Below are 18839 nucleotides of genomic sequence, written 5' to 3'. Positions count from 1 at the left end.
TAGTAGGTATATTGTAAAAAGACGTTAATACCACATTCCGTAAATAAATAATTTTCATTTTCAATAACTTTCGTTGGAAAACCGGGCAATGGCATCAAAATCGATCACCCACAATCGAAAGAATTTCCATCAATTTCCAAATCACTTCTCCGCTAAATGCAATCTAAATGAATTAAACAACGAACAACCCGTCACCGCGCGGCGATACAAAATGAAAAATGCATGTCGCCGGGTCTATCCGTACCCACCCCTAGACCGAGACGAGAGAGCGTAAGACGGAGTACAGAGAAAGTTTGAGTGACGTACCCCCACCACCGCCCCCTCCGTCGAGGATTTATGGCGCCATATTGGATTGGGACAAGATGACACGCGGCCCGGATAATTTGGGCAACGGTATCACGTGACGGGACCCGAACTGTGAAACGGCACTTTAATTATGATACTCGGAGTTTATTCCGTTTGAAGTTGAAGTTCTAGTCTAGTAACAGCTTCCTTGTTAGGGTTATGTAGTTAACAGACAGTTACTCTTGTTTAGTTGTTTAGTAACTAGGAACTAAGTTTCGGTGTTTCAATTATAATTGATAATAATAGATAATTATCTGTATTTAATGACTTCATTTAAGAGTATTTCCTATTACGATACTTCGTTCGTAGTATTGTTAAACTGTAAGACCTTTTTTATTAATAAATACTGTATTTGTACCCAAAGTGCAGCGAAAAGAAGTTGAACAACCTGCCCGAGTACCAAGAAGTAGTTTCTGTTCGACGCACCATAAATTAACAAATTGATATACGTCCGCAAAAACAGTGAAATGTGAGTGTAAGATATTCACGCGCTTTCTATGGAATTAACCCTGAACTGCAAGGTGCTATAAGCGAAGTACTTGTAAACTCATTGGAGGTAATAAATAACTGCGGTAGCACGCACTCGCGCGCAGCGTCTGATGTCTCGACGCGCTCGCGCTTCGCGTGCCAAAGCGCGTGCGTCTACGCAGACTATCCGATAGATGTGAAAAGGAGTTTAGATGTGCAATATTATAGTGCAGAGGACCAGTCTCAAAAATTACAATGACTATTTGAAAAAAACCTCAGGCGAGTCCTTGAGGAGAATTCCAACTCGTACAAATAGGTACTATAGAGAGTTTGGTAATGCGCCATTTCACATGTTTAATCAATTGGTGCAATATAAACTTTAGGCAGCTTTTTATAGTATTCATCGACAGGAAGATTAATCTCCTTTTTGGTTTCGTCGCAGAATAAAAATTAGCTGAGAGTAAAAAAGAGAATTAGAAGTCCTTCAGTGAAAATACACTACTTATTTATTGACAATACGTCAAGTACAGTAAGTCACTTGTATGAAAACTTTTGACACTTCTTTTATCATAATTTACCTACTACGAAACACCTTTTGTTTTTCTGAAGACGAGCCTTAGCTCAGAGTACATTAAGGGATGAAATTCCCAATCCACAAATGCGGCTGACAAGTATTCTGTGTGTACAAGGCCACTAGCGAACTGCTAGTCTCCGAACACTCGAGGGTGCGAATACTGCAAAAACAGAAATCTCGTTAAGATGACAATTTATGGGTTGTTTTTGCTAAATGAAAATAGTCGCGGGCTGTGAACTGAGCAGACCTTTTTTGATTTTCTTAATGGAATCTTTCCGTTTGGGATTTGTGTCGAGCGATGCGTTAAGCTCTTCCGTTTACTCACAATACCCATAGTTCCAGATTTGTATAGCCTTACTTTCTTTCTCCTAAGTCTCTATTGAATTCGCGGATATTTTCCTCGAACATAAAAAACGGATCTCACTCAAATTAATCTTTCGTAACCTTCAAACTTATTATTATAAGATCAATAGCTGACTAAATAATTAGTTGTCCTTCTCATTTGCCAGGAACAATAAAACCTCCATAACATTGATACAACTTCTTTGTAATAAAGCAACCACCCGGAAGCATTTCATGATTTATGACAAAGCAAATTTTTATTTCCATTTCTCTTCGTTCATTGTTTTTTTATTATTTTGCCACAGTTCCGCGCAGCTTTTCTGTTTGAAAAAAGTCGCCGTGGAAAGTCGCTTTCGCTTTAGTGGAAATGGAAAATGCTGGCAAAAAGAGTGAAACAGTTACATATGTGGCTCGAGAAACTTTGGCTTATGACCGCTGGCCTTTCAGACCGGTGACGGTTTGTAAGTGTTAATGTTTTTTCCATTCTTTTAATTTCCGTTCTTAACTTAGGATTAGTATAACGTGATATTTTAGTTATCGTTATAGGTATGCGTAAATTGTAATGAGCTTAAACTCAGCCAAAAGCAAAAACGATCACATAGCACAATTTAAGAGTCTGTGGCGTTATGAATAGACTTCTACATTTGTTTGTCTAAAAAAAACAAATAACAGTTAAACCTGTTGGTAATATGCAAACAATTATAATAAAGGTCAATGAGTTGTAAGTAGTAAACTACAAGATTACGAGTACAACAATAACAATAAAAGGAATAATTATAATTAAGCAAGTCCAGTTTTAAGATTATATAAGTAAGTTTACGATGCACTTCCCCGTAATATCCGTTTTACATCAACATCTGCATATACGGTCTTACATGATGAATGTGTCAATCTTTAAACAAGTTTCTTAACTACCTATTATTATGGCCATCAAATGGATTATTATTTTTAATGGGCCTATAATAATACGCTGAGAATTTAATGATTATTGTCATTATGATACATAATATCTTGACAACTTAACGTCTTATTATGACAATATTATCAACGCGCACTGACATGACAGGCAGTAAGGTTGTGGCCATATGGTGAGCGTCGATATTATAATAAAAACATTCATAAATCAGTGAACATTATAATCATAAATCTAATTAACTTTAAATTATAGATACAGAAAGAAAGATTAACTCTAAAATCCGCACACAATATTGCACCTCTACCTGAGTTTCTATCATTATAGATAAACGCACTACTAGAAACTTTTACCTACAAAGCGCAGATGTATTAACAGAACTTGGAATGCAACTGAACTCAATTCTTACCCCACTAAGAATAAGATCCAAAGTGATTTAACCCGACAACTTAGTGCCACGGCAACCCCCGGGAGTTCGAATGCGAGTACGCGCCACTCACATTTTTTGTCCCATTTTTCCTGTCACGCTTTCCTTTTCGGATGTTTCTGTCCTGCTCTGTCGCCGGAAAAAAATAAATAGAGACGCATGTGATGGAAAAAACGTGGGTACTTCCTATGTAAAGTCTACCATTTCCATAGTAAACAAACAGATGCATACATTATTTAAACGATATTTTGTTCCATGTTTAAAATATAAGCTTTTGAAATGGGACAAAGAAACACACGTCTCTCAAATTAAAGGAAATAATCAGCTGCAACCAAAAACAATGTATTCATGTGATAATATAAATAATAATAGTGCCGTCTCCATAGCTTTATTGTCAGAACACACATCGTCCTATTTTCTTTGCTCCACTCTGTTTTGTTGCGTCCCGCTGCTTCCGTACTGCGGACACTTTTGGTTAGTTTGCTCTGTTTTCCGTATAATAAATAATAAAGCCCATTCCATGAAAATGTAGGTACAAATACTGAACAGGAAGGTAAGCCAAAATAAAAACGGAAGATCGCAGTATTCACTTAACATCACCAGGTATTTTGAAAATGAATCTAGACTAAAAGCAGTGCATGCATGTTGTGCGTCTATGTGTACTGTTGAAATTCAACCAATCAATGGAATTTAAACGGAATTTTGAGCTTCGTTTCACACTAAGAGTTCTCCCCAAAGTGAAATTACATATTAAATTCAAAAAATCTAAACAGTCGTGAAACCAATGCCCGCAACTTTCATTACGAATGCAGATATGATGCAGATATTGTGATATATTACATTTTAATAGTTAATTATATCCATTATGTACAATTTTATAGATTGAATATAATATAGCAAATCGATTAATCACTATCGGATAGGAGGGCGATGCTGTCATTCGATTTCATTGATGAAGCGAGTGGCACGCGTTTACTTTTATCCGATATAGTCAGTGCAAGGGCGAGACCATTGAATGCCTTGATTTATGTTTTGACCGTATAATTCGCAATTCCAAAACAACTTTTTTTTAATCATCCATCTTTATGATCTAATTCGATGAGCCGATGATGAAATATGGCAGACATTTATTTCTGAAAAGTAACAAAAAGTGAACGGTTTGAAATCGGTTATAGATATCAAAGCAATAAATAACATTGAGAAGGTCAATATTATCGACTGCCAGGATCACTCATCGATCGATGTATGATCGAATTGGTGTAAATACTCGTATGTAGATACAAACATGCGATGTATTAACTTTTTGCCTTTGCAAGCGACGCTGGCAATGAATATTAACTTTTAAAATTGATAAATATTCATAATTATTTGAGTTACAGCCGCAAACACAAAACTGCTAAAGAATTCGTGTTTATATTCTACTTTGTTGTAAAAAGTAATAATGTTTCTTGGTGTTTATGTGTTCGGCATTTCAAAGGGGCGTTTAATTTCCCGAGGAGTTATGGTTGATCTTAGTAGGGTTTTTATCGTGAAAATTATCAAGCATTGAACGTTTAGGAGGACGTAAGTAGTTTCTAGCATCAGATAGCCGCGTACTTTCTCCAAGTAAGTTTACCGAATACAAGAAGCAAGAATTCCGTTACCAGAACTCAGCTGGAAATAACTAACGTTCAAGTTCGCTCGTGAGTCGCGAAAGAATCAATTTTATTGGTAAAACAAGGCGCAGCGTGATTTATGCCGTACGGACGTGGCCCGACGATAGCGTGTCACTGTGTTCGCGCCTCGCTCCAGAATTTGCTAGAATATTCTTTTGTGTTTACAAGTACAATGGCTTTGAACGCTTCTGTTGCTTTTGATAAACGCTTTTCGTGCTATGGAAGCGATTATCACAGCCTATTCTGCCAGTTGCCTCTTGTAGCGCTGTTATTCCCGTTGGAATTCATCCGTGAAAATACAGCATACACTAATCAGGAGGCTTTTAATACCATGTTTAGCCATATTCTCGTTAATCTTTGGCACACTTTTTACACCTTGTTATATGTTGTAATTAATAACTTTTTTAATTAATTATGTAAAAAAAACAGTTGTGAAAGTTCACACTATATCATAAGCTGAACTTTTTGTAAAGAATTCAAAATGCGCAAACCTTTAGAAACTCCAACTACACGCCATAAGAAATTCTGCAAATTCTTCGCAATCACCATGGAAGCTCGTTTGCCCTTTATGAATGTGTAGATAGAATCTAATAAAATATCATTAGATAGTTCGGACAGTTGCGGGCGATGCAATAATTTCCAATGGTGCTGTTTAAATGGTAACATTGTCCCATTTATTTGCTATGACAGGTGGTGTATTATGCACCAGCGCTGACGTTCATCCGCTCAGCCAACAGTCCACAGGTCGTCCGTCATAATCGACCATCATTACTATTAACTTGCACGTTTACAGACCAATTTGCCGTATTTTTAAACCATTTGTCATTGTTAGTATGTCAGAATATTTTAACATTAGTCTTGCTGAAGGGAGCATGAATTATCACCTTGTTTTGTAAACCTTAAGGAAACAATGGGCGATTACTTCGTTTTTGTCTAAAGCGTTAACTGCATTGCAAATTTTGCAACATTGTTGTTTTAATTTTAAGTAGATCGTAATACATTTTCTTTTACTCCTCAGTAGCATCTTGTATTAGGTATATTATTTGAATAGTGTATGTATATTAATTATGTAGTTATTGTATAACTTTATAGTAATAGTGTGTAACATTAATAGTGTAATTCACCAATTAATCCTTCATTTAAACCTTTTACTCTATCAAGAAACACCTACACTTTTATTTCAACGAACGACTCAATCTGAACCTCGCAGATCAAAAGGATTAAGGTCACGTATTTCGGATAATATAAAATGGACACGAATGTGGTGATCGTGACTTGGACATACACACGCCGCAATAGATATTGTGGTATGGAAAAATACCCAGTTATTAATATAAAAAGCTTTTAGAATGCTCTTGTAAATTATAGTAAATGGAATAAACGAATCAAATTGTTCTTGAAAGTGTTTGTCTAGATATATGTATTATAGACGGTGATATAGCAAATGATCTAAGGCAGTAACTAAGTGGAAGCTAAGAATAGGGTGACGGGCAGTTGGCAGTACACCAGTCTGGTCAGGTGGCATCGTTTGAGCGACAGAAAGACAATATAACAGATGTAAAACAACCCTGATGATTGCGAAACCAATAGTAAAAACTTTACCTTGCAAGGATTGCCATGGTAATAAATTTCGCTATAGACTCACAAATTCAAGCTTGCAACATTTGATATCATTACAATAGTTACCATAGCTCATGTATAATTGGCTCTTATGACAAGATATCGGTTAGTATATTATATTACACTTCCTCGGCCACAAATCTTCGTTCGGTTTCAATTTCTAACGACTCCGCGCTGGGAACTGTTTAAATCATGCGCCTGCGCCGAAAATAAACTGCGCGCGATCACTCCTCCGCCGCGCCGTAAATTCACTGCTAATTTACTGCCCCTCAATGTTATAAATAAATAAATATTCGTCGCTGCACACTATATCCTCTCTGACACAATGTGCCACCACTTGTATGGTCCTGTCATAACAGATCCTTCGTTGGAAATTTAATGACTAGCGAACACCTTACCCGAAGAGCTACCAAACTTAAACACAGATCATTTTAGAAACCGAAATTCAGCCATTCCTTCTACTTTTAGGTACAGAAACTATTCTGAAAGCATTTAATGTCGAGTTTGTTTCGTCTATTGGGATTTGATGATATCCACTGGCGAGATCCAATTAATTAATCAACATTGTTTCTGAGGGAGCTCACAAATTATAATGCCACTTGCTACCAACGAAAGTTATTGAGTGCCAAGTGGACTAAGTCGGGGAATTAAAGCCGTTGCGACTGGCACCTATCGTCGTGCCAGGGATCAACGGTGGGATTGCATTGGCTATTGTGATTTGAATTCTCCGCCGCTGTTGCCATCCGTCTTGTTGCCGAATCTTGAAAAACAATAGAAAAATACTCGGACAGCGATAAAAAGCATCGCTCACACTGCTGCAAACTAGTGATGGACTTATCCTTGCATAATTTCAAGATAAGCGCTAATGAGCTTTTAATTAAGATACACTTTAGTTATTAATTATTTTGAAAAATCTGATGTAACGAAATGGGTATATAACTCTTAATTAATGCAATGAATGCATGTTTGTCGCATTAATGTGTGATTGGAGTATTCAGCTTTATCGCGCATCAATAATAGCTATGGGAGATCAAGACAAAAAAACACATTGATGAGAAGAAAACTTCACGCTCGTACTTATTCACATCAAACATTGTATTTCAAAACTGATTTTATTGTTAGATTTCTGATTTATCGTTATGTCGTATTGACATTGTATCGTCAACACTCAGTTTTTCGTGCGCGCTCGCGATGAGTGATTGCTCTGAATGCGTCATCGCATACTTTTCTATCGACAGTTGATTGTCGTGTTTTATCCATCACTATCGATGTTTCGTGATGCGTGCGGCTGCCAGAAGGCGGGGTCTGAGCGGTGCCAAGTATGACGGGCGCGTTAATGTATCGCCGATGCCCGCGCGTTTGCTTTTTTTTTGTTGTATGCGCAAGAGTCGGTCTATTAGGTCGTCTATGCGTGCGCCACACACAGTGCGAGGAAACTGTAAAACTAAATATTTTGGTTGATCCGTGTTTATATCAAACTAGTGACGACTAAGTAACGCTACATCGATGTGGTGTGCCAACACTAGCCGTTAGAATTAGAAAATGTACGTACTTTTCACTTATCCTTAGATTGTCAGCAATATTTCTGAATAAGAATTCAATTGTTAATGATTTAATGCAAATCCTTATTAAAATAATGTTATCTAACTCTTGCAAAGTGTATCTTTTCACAACATCTGCGCCGGCTTTTATTTTATTTTTTGTCCGGCCCCGTCGTATCATGAGGTCGAAACTGATCGAAATCTTGACAAATGAAAACGTATACCGCCCACTTGAAAGCTCATAGATACCGATCAAAAATGCAAACATAATATAATATAACTCTACATTTCTTTAGAGAAAGTGTCTCAAATCAGAGGCCGAATCGGGGTATGTTAGCGGTTGTATGTTTTATATTTATATGTACGTGAGAAGGGCCATCATGTTTTATTTATTCGCGGCGGACTCGTAATAGAGTCGTGCCGTGAGAGCGGTCGGCACGTTTTTTGCCGTACGTAAGGCCCGACGTGTATTGAGACGTCTCTGGATGCTGATGTCTTGTTGCTTGTCCTTACTATACTTTCGACATGACGGCTACATTTATTTTGCAATGTTTTTTGCGGCGGTACAACAAACGCTAAAACAATGTGTAAAGAGGAACATCATAGAACACGATGAAAGGAATTTGTGGTATAACGCATACCTTTTTCAATGCCTTATGTGTATGTAACGCCATTGTCACTTCCATGATTGTGAGAAAAACACATTACATTTACTATGACGTATTTATTTACTTGTTGGAACAAAACTTTCTTGTGGATAAAATACGCAGTACAATACGAATCAAAGTCGCTAAAGATCATTAGCAATTTGATTACCTACTAAAATCATGATAATTGTTCGAGACATCAATTCTAGCATTTACGCAGCAGGCGGTAATTTACATTTTCCATCAACACAATAGGTATTAATCACTGAAACCCAACGCTTTTAACAAAGGCATTGCATTTAGAAAAGCATTTTTCATCAAGCGGCGTCCCTTTTAAACCCGTCTGTGGGGATATTAAAAATCCATTCATCACACTAACACAAAAAAATCAGATTCACACTCGAACACGGCAAAATCTGAAGACGAGGAGCTATTTCCATGGAGGGTGGAGAGTGGGGATGACGAACCACCCGCCCCCACCCTTTTGACAGGAAATGATTGTCTAATATTAGCTTTGTTATAAGTCTTCCCTGTTGGGAATCGAGAACGCCTTTTTGCAGTGTTTTGTTTGGTTAACGTTTTGGGAAATGCAACGGCTGTTTATTTTCGCGACTAATTACTTCCTAGCACACTTTGCATGGAAACTTTTCAATGAAAATCTGTGTGTGGTCCACGAAATTTATTGTCACCGTTAAAAAAAGAACTAAATTCGCACAATTTGGCCGTTTGACTCACGCGCAACTATCCGAATTATAAAAACGGACGCCAGTAAATTAGAAGAAGAATTTAGGTTCGTCGACCCGAGACGCGGTGCGGCTAATAGAAAAAAATTCAGTCACCCTCGATAGTCATAATACGAGCCGCTTAAAAAAATAAAAATCTACACGTTGGTGCGTTATTTTGAATGAAATTTATTGGTGCGACATCTATTTCGGGTTTCTCGTCAACACCGCCGACTTCTTGGACTATGAATAGTGCCAACGGGACTTGCTTTGGGTATCCACAATGACAGATTTGTGTCCTGCACGCACTGGGTCCGGAAGTTTTTTTGGTACAGTGACAGATTAATTAAGCATAGTTCCCAGCTATTAGACGACAGATGATTTTTATGAATCGCACATCACATGAATGGAACGAAAAACATGTTAAAAGTTTTATTTACTTCAAGGACGTCGTCAAAAACATGTGCTATACTAGATTCTCTTTGATCTGCTGTAAAATTAAATTTTTTTTTTCGGAAAATAACAACAAAGAATATGCACTGAACTCGCATCGAGTAATAAATCACCGAACGAGTAAACCTTAATGTAATCTGTTGATTTTATTCTCATTAAATCGCTGTCCGCATTCGAACTAGCAGTCAATAACTGGTAATCGAAACAAAAACGAATCGGAATTAAATTACTGATTTTCGCGCGTCGCGCGGCCGCAAAATATTTTTGTCGATGCGGCAATAATTTCAGTCCGCATATTGTGCGATTTCGCGTGTAGATAACAGAAATAATGGGGTTCAAAAATGAAATTAATTCCAGGTTGATGATTTCAAATTGAAAAGTCACATCGGGCCGGGCCATAATTCATGGCCCTGAAACGTGTTCGGACGGCTGCGCCAGGGTTGTCCACGGTTTATTTATTTACTCGCGTCGCGGGATTTTGTTACAAGATTGGCTTAGAAACACAATATTCGTTGTTATCTGATACATTTTTGGAACAAGATATACAAACTACGCGGTAGTGCTAATTGTTGATGTAGATTGGAATAAAGTGACTTTATGTAATATTTTGGTAAGTGGTTTAGAACTAATACATTTAGTAATTGACAGCAACTATCTCAAAGGACTACCATGATCCCTAAAAAGGCATTTAACGATAATTAAAATTATTGAAAATTAATTTCTTTAATCATGATCATACATAATCAGTTTATTCATAATCATGGCGTATCGTACCTAACGAAATCAATAAGTTACATAAATTCTTAATAACGTCTCTACATAGATTATTTATTGCTATTTATTTTCCTAACATCGTAATATACTAAGCTACAAAGCTATATGCACGTGTATTAGGCAAATATCAAACGGTTCGGCTACACGTTCTTACGATTTATGTACCCCTTTATTTGAATACGACCCCATAGCTCAAAAATGTAATACGCTAGGAAACATAACTAAGCCCATTGTGACAATATGATTTTTTATTACCGTGTAAACAATGAGGCTCGTTTTGTGACAAAAATAAAAGAACAATGCTAATAGTTTTATCTATGCAAACATTGGTTTTTTGGCTGTTACATTTTTGCTTGTCTATTTCTCAGTTCGCGTAGAAAAAACTTAAAGCGCATTTTAGTGATGATGATTCTTTTTATTAATTTTATCATTATGGGCATGATAATTCAAGTTTAATTTTTTTCTATATATTTGGGACGAAAACAGTCCTATACTTATATGGTTTTTAATTTAGAATTATTTACTATTTTAATTATTAAAACAACAACATCATTGTCCACATAATTTACTGATTGAATTTTGTTTGTAACATTCAGTGTTACAAGATCAGAGTGGCAACCCTAAATGCTAGCAAGCTCATTGTCACTGTCCTCTGTGGGAACTCTTCCGTTTTGAACTTAAACTCAATGTGATATTCTCACAGTCAGCTCTGAGTTGGATTGAGCAACCCTAAGCTTTATGATCTCGGTTTTGGTCGCAGCCTTGAAATTATTCAAATATTACTTCACTACCGTGTAACAACTGTACAACCCTAGTTTCAGACTTTACAAGTATCTTGGGTATCTGTATAAAATATTTTTTAATCTGAATTAATTTCAACATTAAAAAAAGTTGTCATATGATCACAAAAAATCTTTTCCTAGCTCTACACTTCTTTATAACTTTGTAATTAAGACCAAACCTTATACAATAAAAATCCTACACGCTCGTGTAGTTTTACAACAGCTATAAAGCACCTTTATAGCTCGAATTTTGATGGTAGCTCATTGTGGGAACCCTGGACGCCTCATTATGACGGTCCCTTGTCTCTTCCGCTTCAACACGCGCGGCATTTGCAGGTAGGACTCAACACACATACATACATACATACCGACATAATATGCCTACATTATTAGCTGTGTTAGCTATGTTACATATCAGTAGTGGTAGGTTGCTATGTAACAGAGTATTAGTAGTAAGGTTGTAGAAGAGACAACCCTAACTGATTTTTATTAGGGTTTTTGGTAGAGTCCAATTGAGTGGAGTAAAAATAATTGCTTAAGGGATCACTTAGTTTGTAAATCTTATATTATTTTCTTTTTTTATCGAGAGACGTCCACTGCTGCTTTATTTACGTAAATTCCAAAAGCCTACGTTTTAAACTTTTCATCAAAATAAAACGGTCGTGTATTTTAGCTGTCGTTAGATTATTTTAGCTAAAGCTCCTGTATTCATAACACTGAAATATTCAGCTTGGACTAATTTTACACACTTTCAGTAAGTGATAACTTGAAAAAATCAAGAATGGGAATCGAACCCACGAGCTTTCGCTTGCCGGGCGACCATCATTTTCAGCAAGTTTTAGAAGAGCTTTAGACCAGTAAATCAGCTGAATTTGTCAAAGCTTTTCCAAAATGTTATAAACTAAAAGCTTTATCAAAATGTTTTAACTAAAAATATACAACTTTGAAAAGTCAGAACTTGTTTGTGCCAGCCCTGAGCCAGCTCATTGTCACAGCCCTTTGTGAGGGCTTCCGCCGCCTGATATCTGCCGAGGTGAAGCCTCCTCTAGCCGAATATTCATGAGCTTTGTATTCGCGTTAGGTATTTACTTTCGGTCTGATAACGCAGTTTATGTTCGTTATTAAAAGGTGATAAAACACAAATTTTAGGTACTTTAGTTAGTATCGAATCTTTCCTGGGTATTGCTGAAAGTATTTTTTTTTTCAGTCAAGAAAAAAAGCAAGAGAATAAAGTAATTTTCATTGCAAGGTTTGAATGCCAGACACCATAATGAATTTTTAAGTTATCGTTATTAATTACTAGCGAGATTGCGGCTTCATCGTTGTTTTCAGCCTGTCACAGAAAGCTAACTCATTCGGAAACAAATTCAAATTCGGTTTCGCAGTTTCTTTCTCGTAGTTTCGTAGATTATCTTGTCGTAAAAACACTCGCAAGCTACATCTCTTTCTAGATGTTTGTTTTTAATGCAAAATATGAAACTTTTTTACTAATTTCCACAACAAACTAAATCATAACTTTCTAACCATCGCTGTCACCAAACACACATCTAACGATGCAACGGTCACTCCATTTAAGGCAGCAGCATTCGCCGCCTAGTTATGGTTTTATATGTAAATACAGTGGCAGATCTAATGAATAATGCATACGTTTGTCTCGAACATTTGTCGGTGGCACTATTTCAAACTTTCCCACTTCTTGCTGTATTTTCAACCAGAAAACTATTGCCTGAGTAGGCGGGTAGAATAGCAATCAATGAAGCGTTGTTGATCATTGATATTCTTGTTTTATGAAGACCAAACGCACTCCAAAGAAAATGCTTCTGTTAAACCCAAAATGTAGCCCAAAGCGTAGCCCTACATACAACATAGGGTAATTTATTAACGCTTTGTTCTATCGCGAGGCTCCCTGAGTAGCTCTAATTTATAATTAAAATCATAATAAGCTTATGCCACGGGACGTGGAAAAATACATCCGCATTAAACATGTTAATCCATCTAATTATTGTACCTACGAGTTAATTATAAAAACATCTAAATCATTCGATCTACTCTTCGAATCTGACGCCTCAGGCTTTTGAGGAAACAATGGTTGTATCTGTGTCCTTCTCTAATGCTAAATTTGGCTAAGCGTTAGACAGAGAAAACGTGTATAGCAGTCACGAAAAACGAGCCCGTAATTTGCCTGCACGAAAATTTGATAATAAATCATAATAGTTTTAGACAGAGCAGAGGTAAAAAAACCAATTTGGAAAGTGAATTGTAAGGCACGGCGGGCCCCGCCGCTCAGTCTGTTATTAGAGCAATTATGTTATTATGTTCGCCGTATCTAATCCGAAAAACTAAATTGGAGTCGGCCGCTGCCGGCGAATGCCCGATAGGTTCAATCATTTCGACTTTTGGGTCGCACGAAATTCGTTGCGGAAGCAATAAGAAACACGAAAATTCCGACCGAAATTAGCCAATAATATATAGTAATATGCAGGCGAGACTCCCAATCGATCCAAAACTGGGTTCAATTTTTAGACCCCTATTCGCTACGGTCCATAGTTTGGTACAAATTAAAAAGGGTGCTCTGCTGCAGTACATAACTCAAAGTTCACATTTCATAAACAACCCCGCGATGCCCTTTGATATCCCTCACTTAACTCATATTTCATTCAATATGACCATAATTGAAGCGATAGGTTGGGCTTCATTAGAATAAAATGCTTATTCCCGTAGCGGAAGGGTCGATAATAGTTCGCTGATGCGCGAGATAAGAAACATCGCATGAACGATTGCCTCTTTCACAATTTGTATCTTTAGCATACTCCACTCGTGAAACAGGTTTTTCTTGTGTAAGTTACGAACTCAGTTTTGTGTTTTCAAAGCGCCCGGTCCCTTTGTATTATCAAAATATCAAATATGAATACCAAATAAGGGTTGGGACAAAAGAAAAACTGACAACTTTTTAATTTATGCGCAAAAGAGTACATGAAAGAGTAATAATAGGAGCGTGTTTGGTAAATATATTAATGTAATAATTCTCTGAGGGCGTTTCGAGAGTCGGGTGGTATTTTCTAAAATTTCACGGTAGATACATCATGTTCCGGTGGAAATTTTAACGTCTTCATTAGTGAGTGTTTGTAAACATGCGGCTGGCTTATACAATGATTGGGCTCTGAAAGCTAACGAAGTGGTTTTGCCCAATTGTCACACGATTTTAGGAGCCTAACGGTACGGTAAAATTGAGACATCCCATGTGTGTTTCAATTTTATCGTACCATTAGGCTCCTGGCACGATTGCACCATGGAATACCTAAGTTTAACAACACAGAAGTACATTGTCTGCGTATTATTTTCAATAAAAAGGATCCTTTATTTTTTCCGCTAGGCAGTCAACACTATCACTCAACAGAAATCATTCACCTCCTTGTTTACGGACGGATTTTTATCTAAATAATATTTATAACTTGCACGCGCTCTCGATAACAAATGCAATAAATTAATTTTTATTAATTATTCTATTCAACTTTTGTTTACAAAATCAGCTAGGTCCGCACCTACATATTTTTCCTTCTTTATCGTCTTATTTAATGTGCTTCGTTAATAATCCCGCATGATTTGTATATTTTTTCAATAATTTATTGCGCGCGCTATCTCCACAGCCCTGGAAAAGTTCAATATTTTGATTAAAATAATTAACTACTTTGTTGCAAAAATAGTCAATTAAAAAGTATCGTTAAGTGAAATGAGTTTGATTTACGAGTGTTTTAATCTTTAAGGTAGCATCGTAAACGAATATGGCTCCTTTAGTCATAACAAACGACATTTTGCGTCTTTCAACGGAAGAAAAACGTTTGTGTGCGAGTTCTTTGTATGGTAGTTGACACATTTACCTACAGTTATTTTACGATTGATATGAACTTGACCAGAATAGGCAGTCTTCATTCACTGCACTGACCCAGTTATCAGCGCAGTAGAACATTTCCTGACCCTGTCGTATCAACGAGCAGATAGCGCGGGTCACACATACAAGAGCCAACGACTTTTGAAAATATTTCTTCTAGATTTATCTCAGCAATGCACATTTTTAATGATCTTACAAGCTTAATTAATTGTTAACGAGAAATGAGTTATTGCATTTGTCTTACAATGTGGATATTTAAAATTGTCTTGTCTGTTCTTTATAAGATTTCCCGAACGTAATGCAGTTCTAATTTAGATTTTAAAATTCGATTATCTTTTGTTCCAGGTAAGTTCCCGCCATTACGGAGTCCGCGGAAATGAGTCCGAAATTCGAATTCCGTCTGTGTGCGACCGACTGTGTTTTGTCACGTGCCCGCCACGCGATTAACAGTTCAATCGTGATTTACATAAAGTCGTATTTCAATTTCGCGCGGCCCCCACGCTCGGAGCGGTGCATGTGTGCGGATAAAGCGACAGCTGAAAATCAGAGGGAAGCCTTCTATCTCGTTTTGCTGTGTTAAAACGAATTCATGAATACGAAACGATATAAGACCATTGACTTGTTTTAGTAAGAATTCGAACTCGAATTGGTTGTTAATGTTATATTATTGCTTGAAATTAATTCAAGATTCCATTAAATTCGCGAAGTTTTCTCGAGGATGAAATGAAGGTGCTTAAACGATAACAGCTGTTTTCTAAAAGCGTAAAAAATATAATTGGACTACAGTAAAATGAGCAAATAATTTCGCTCAATGTCATTACATTACGTACGCAAATTGATATTGCCCGCATGTAGATTGTGGATAACGGTGAGTGCACAGCAGCAGGTATTCCTCGTTAAAGTAAACAATAAGATTATAAGGTAAATCTTAATTAAGTCATTGCTCTATATTTTTATTTAATAACAAAAATACGGTGATTATTTACTTTTGACGTATGTAAGCGATAAATAGGTATTTATAGAGTCTGTAATTGGAACAAGTTGTAAAATTTACAAGGTCAATGGAAAGGAAGCCTCATAATATCGTTTTTCCCTTCTTGTAAAATTCTTGTTCCATAAATATTAAATATGAAAATTGAGTTGTAAATGCCTGCTTCGAACTCTATTTAGCTCTATCTAGCTAGCAAGCTAATAATTATGGGAATAGGTCAGGTCTACGATGTATGAAAGATAGAAAATGTCTCCAGGCAACAAGGAAATGAATTAACACTTCATCGACATAACGATTAACATGTGCAAATTTGCTGGAACGTCTGCGAGTGCGTTTCCCGCCCATCCGTGGCGCGGCCGCGTGCATTCGCACGCATTCCGCTAATCTCCCGAGTGATCGACAATAGTCCGGCCGCGTGTACGCTCGCAATAACCGGCCATTTTGAAAAACATACACAATCCCGGCTCCCTTTCGCAGATACCCGTCATTTCGAGCGGCCGCGTTAAAAGCACGCTACATGTTCGCACTCCCACCCGACTCACACATGCGGACGCGTATGAATCACGCGCGCCCCTGTGTGCGAGCGTGTCCGCTCCGCTGGAGCCTGTCAGTGTGTTAGTGCCCGCGATCACAAGTATACGTGTGTGCGAGGGCCCACTCATGGCAGCCGACTATGACGGCTCGTAGATTTGACAGCTAGCTCAATGCGGGTTCAGACGTTCATTATACCGCGACCGATGTAATTTTCGTGAACCACTTGACATGTTGTGTACGCGCGGACGCAGTGACATGGTCGAGTTTTTATGACAGTGACAGTGATATTTTAATTTTCGCGCGAACTTGAACTTGTGATATTGATTTGTGATATGTCCCGCCTGAGGATCTTACGATGTTCGCAATTAGTCACGGCCCGCCGGTTGTATCGCTGGGGTGCTTAGACATGAATAAAAAATCTCTCGCGGTTTTGTGGTATCAACTAGACGGAACGAAAACATGCGCCACGTTATAGGAAACATAAATAAATAAACTCGTTAAAACCGCGCCGTGTAACGCTACAATAAATTATGCCTAAAAAGAGGTGATATATTTTAAAAACTTTTTGATTTTAGAAGCGAAATATTATTTTTGATAATAATCTAGAGGCTTCGCGAATATTTTTGTAAGAAAAACAAGTGATCATTTACAAAGTGAATATTTCAGCGCGTAATAAGTGCTCTATATTTTTATATGAGAATGTTATTGGACAATTTACTGTGGATTATTTGATGGATCTTAATGGTGAGTGACAATTTATCAATGTGAGTTACTTTTATTTTATTCGATAAAACTGATTCGAAAATAAATGGTAGAGTCGTAGTCTCGTAGTCAATATTCCTACAATCGAGTCTATTATGGTTCTTATCACTATATACAATAAGAAACCTATTCCATTTGTTTTAATCAAAATATCGTTTAAGTATAGCTGTTTTCTTGTTTAATCACATATTACTCTACATTATACAAAAGAACTCAATTGATATAATATTAATATGAATTGGTGAAAAGTATTTATATGCCATTAAAACTGATAATCCAAAACTTTGTATGCCCAATAGCTATAATTTTATTGCTACTTATCAAACAAATTGCAGTAATCATAGTAGGTACGTGAAAACAAGTTGTTGTTTACATTGAGAAAATACATTGTAGTTATTTTATCTTATGTCTTATAAAAATAAATACATCTTGATTTTGTGTATAAAATGAGTTCTTTAGACATATAAAAGTTTATACTTTAAACTAATTCGTGTTTGCTGAATACAATTTGAGATAAAAACTGAATAAAAATAGGTACATCAATAGATTCAAATAACCAATTTGAAAATGCATTGGAATTCGATTTCTTTAAAAATNGGATTTCTTTAAAAAATATGCAAAACAAACACCTGTTTTAATCTTAGAACCTTAAAAAACTAAGGTGCACACGTCAACAAAATTAATAGAGACATTAACACAGACGTGCATAATTTTTATTTTATACATAACCGAGCCCGGCCCTTTGTAGGCGGGCAGGTACCGACCCAGGGTTTGTCATTAATCAAAATCTTTCTGTATCCCTTAAATGAGTCGACGAAAGCGAAATAGAGACGTTTGTTGGACTGTTGGACTACGAGACTCCGCCTTAAGCGGATCATTTATCTTTTTTTTTGGAAACGGACCATTTGAGATGCGATTTGCTTATGTAAAAGTGAGAGTTATTAATTAGTTTTAAATCCGACTCTATCCAAATAAATGACGACAGTGTCTGTTTATCCTTGAAGTTAGAATAGTTGACAGTCTTAATTCGTTTTGCATATTATTATACTCGTAGCATGTAGAGCTTAGATCATTTGTAAGTTTTTTGTTCAATTCAACTGGGTAACCTTTATCTGACTAATCCATTTTGTTTGTTTTCTTTTATTTTGTTTCCTTATCAAAATTTATTCCTATAATGAAATCCTAATAATAATATAAATGTGAAAGTTTGTATGGAAGTTTGTTAATCTTTCACACAAAATCTTCCGAACGGATTTTGATTAATCTTTACAGTATATTGTACATCAGGTTAACTAGGCTATAATTTATTACGATCTATGACAAACTGATCTCCACGCGGGTAAAGTCGCGGGCAAAAGCTAGTACTCAATACAGTTTCGTCTAAAAAAACACAAACTTAA

At 36.6% G+C, this 18839-nt stretch overlaps 1 protein-coding gene across 5 annotated transcripts in view; it reads left to right on the top strand.

The window, feature by feature from the left end:
• Positions 1-18839, top strand: part of LOC114360186 (homeotic protein antennapedia) — a 218286-nt gene that overhangs the window by 154610 nt on the left and 44837 nt on the right. Inside the window, exon 1 of one of the 5 annotated variants that reach the window (XM_028314778.1) lies at positions 16683-17421. The exons of the other annotated variants lie outside the window; for them this stretch is intronic. The gene's annotated coding sequence lies outside the window, so the exon portion shown is untranslated. Of the gene's footprint in view, positions 1-16682; positions 17422-18839 lie in introns of those variants that run through there. 5 annotated transcript variants of the gene reach the window in all.

This window comes from Ostrinia furnacalis, unplaced genomic scaffold (assembly GCF_004193835.3).
Source record: "Ostrinia furnacalis isolate ACB-3 unplaced genomic scaffold, ASM419383v2 OfSCF4915, whole genome shotgun sequence".
NCBI classification, from domain to species: domain Eukaryota; kingdom Metazoa; phylum Arthropoda; class Insecta; order Lepidoptera; family Crambidae; genus Ostrinia; species Ostrinia furnacalis.
The sequence above is the reverse complement of the archived record's forward strand: the minus strand, read 5'-3'. Positions and strand labels throughout refer to the sequence as shown.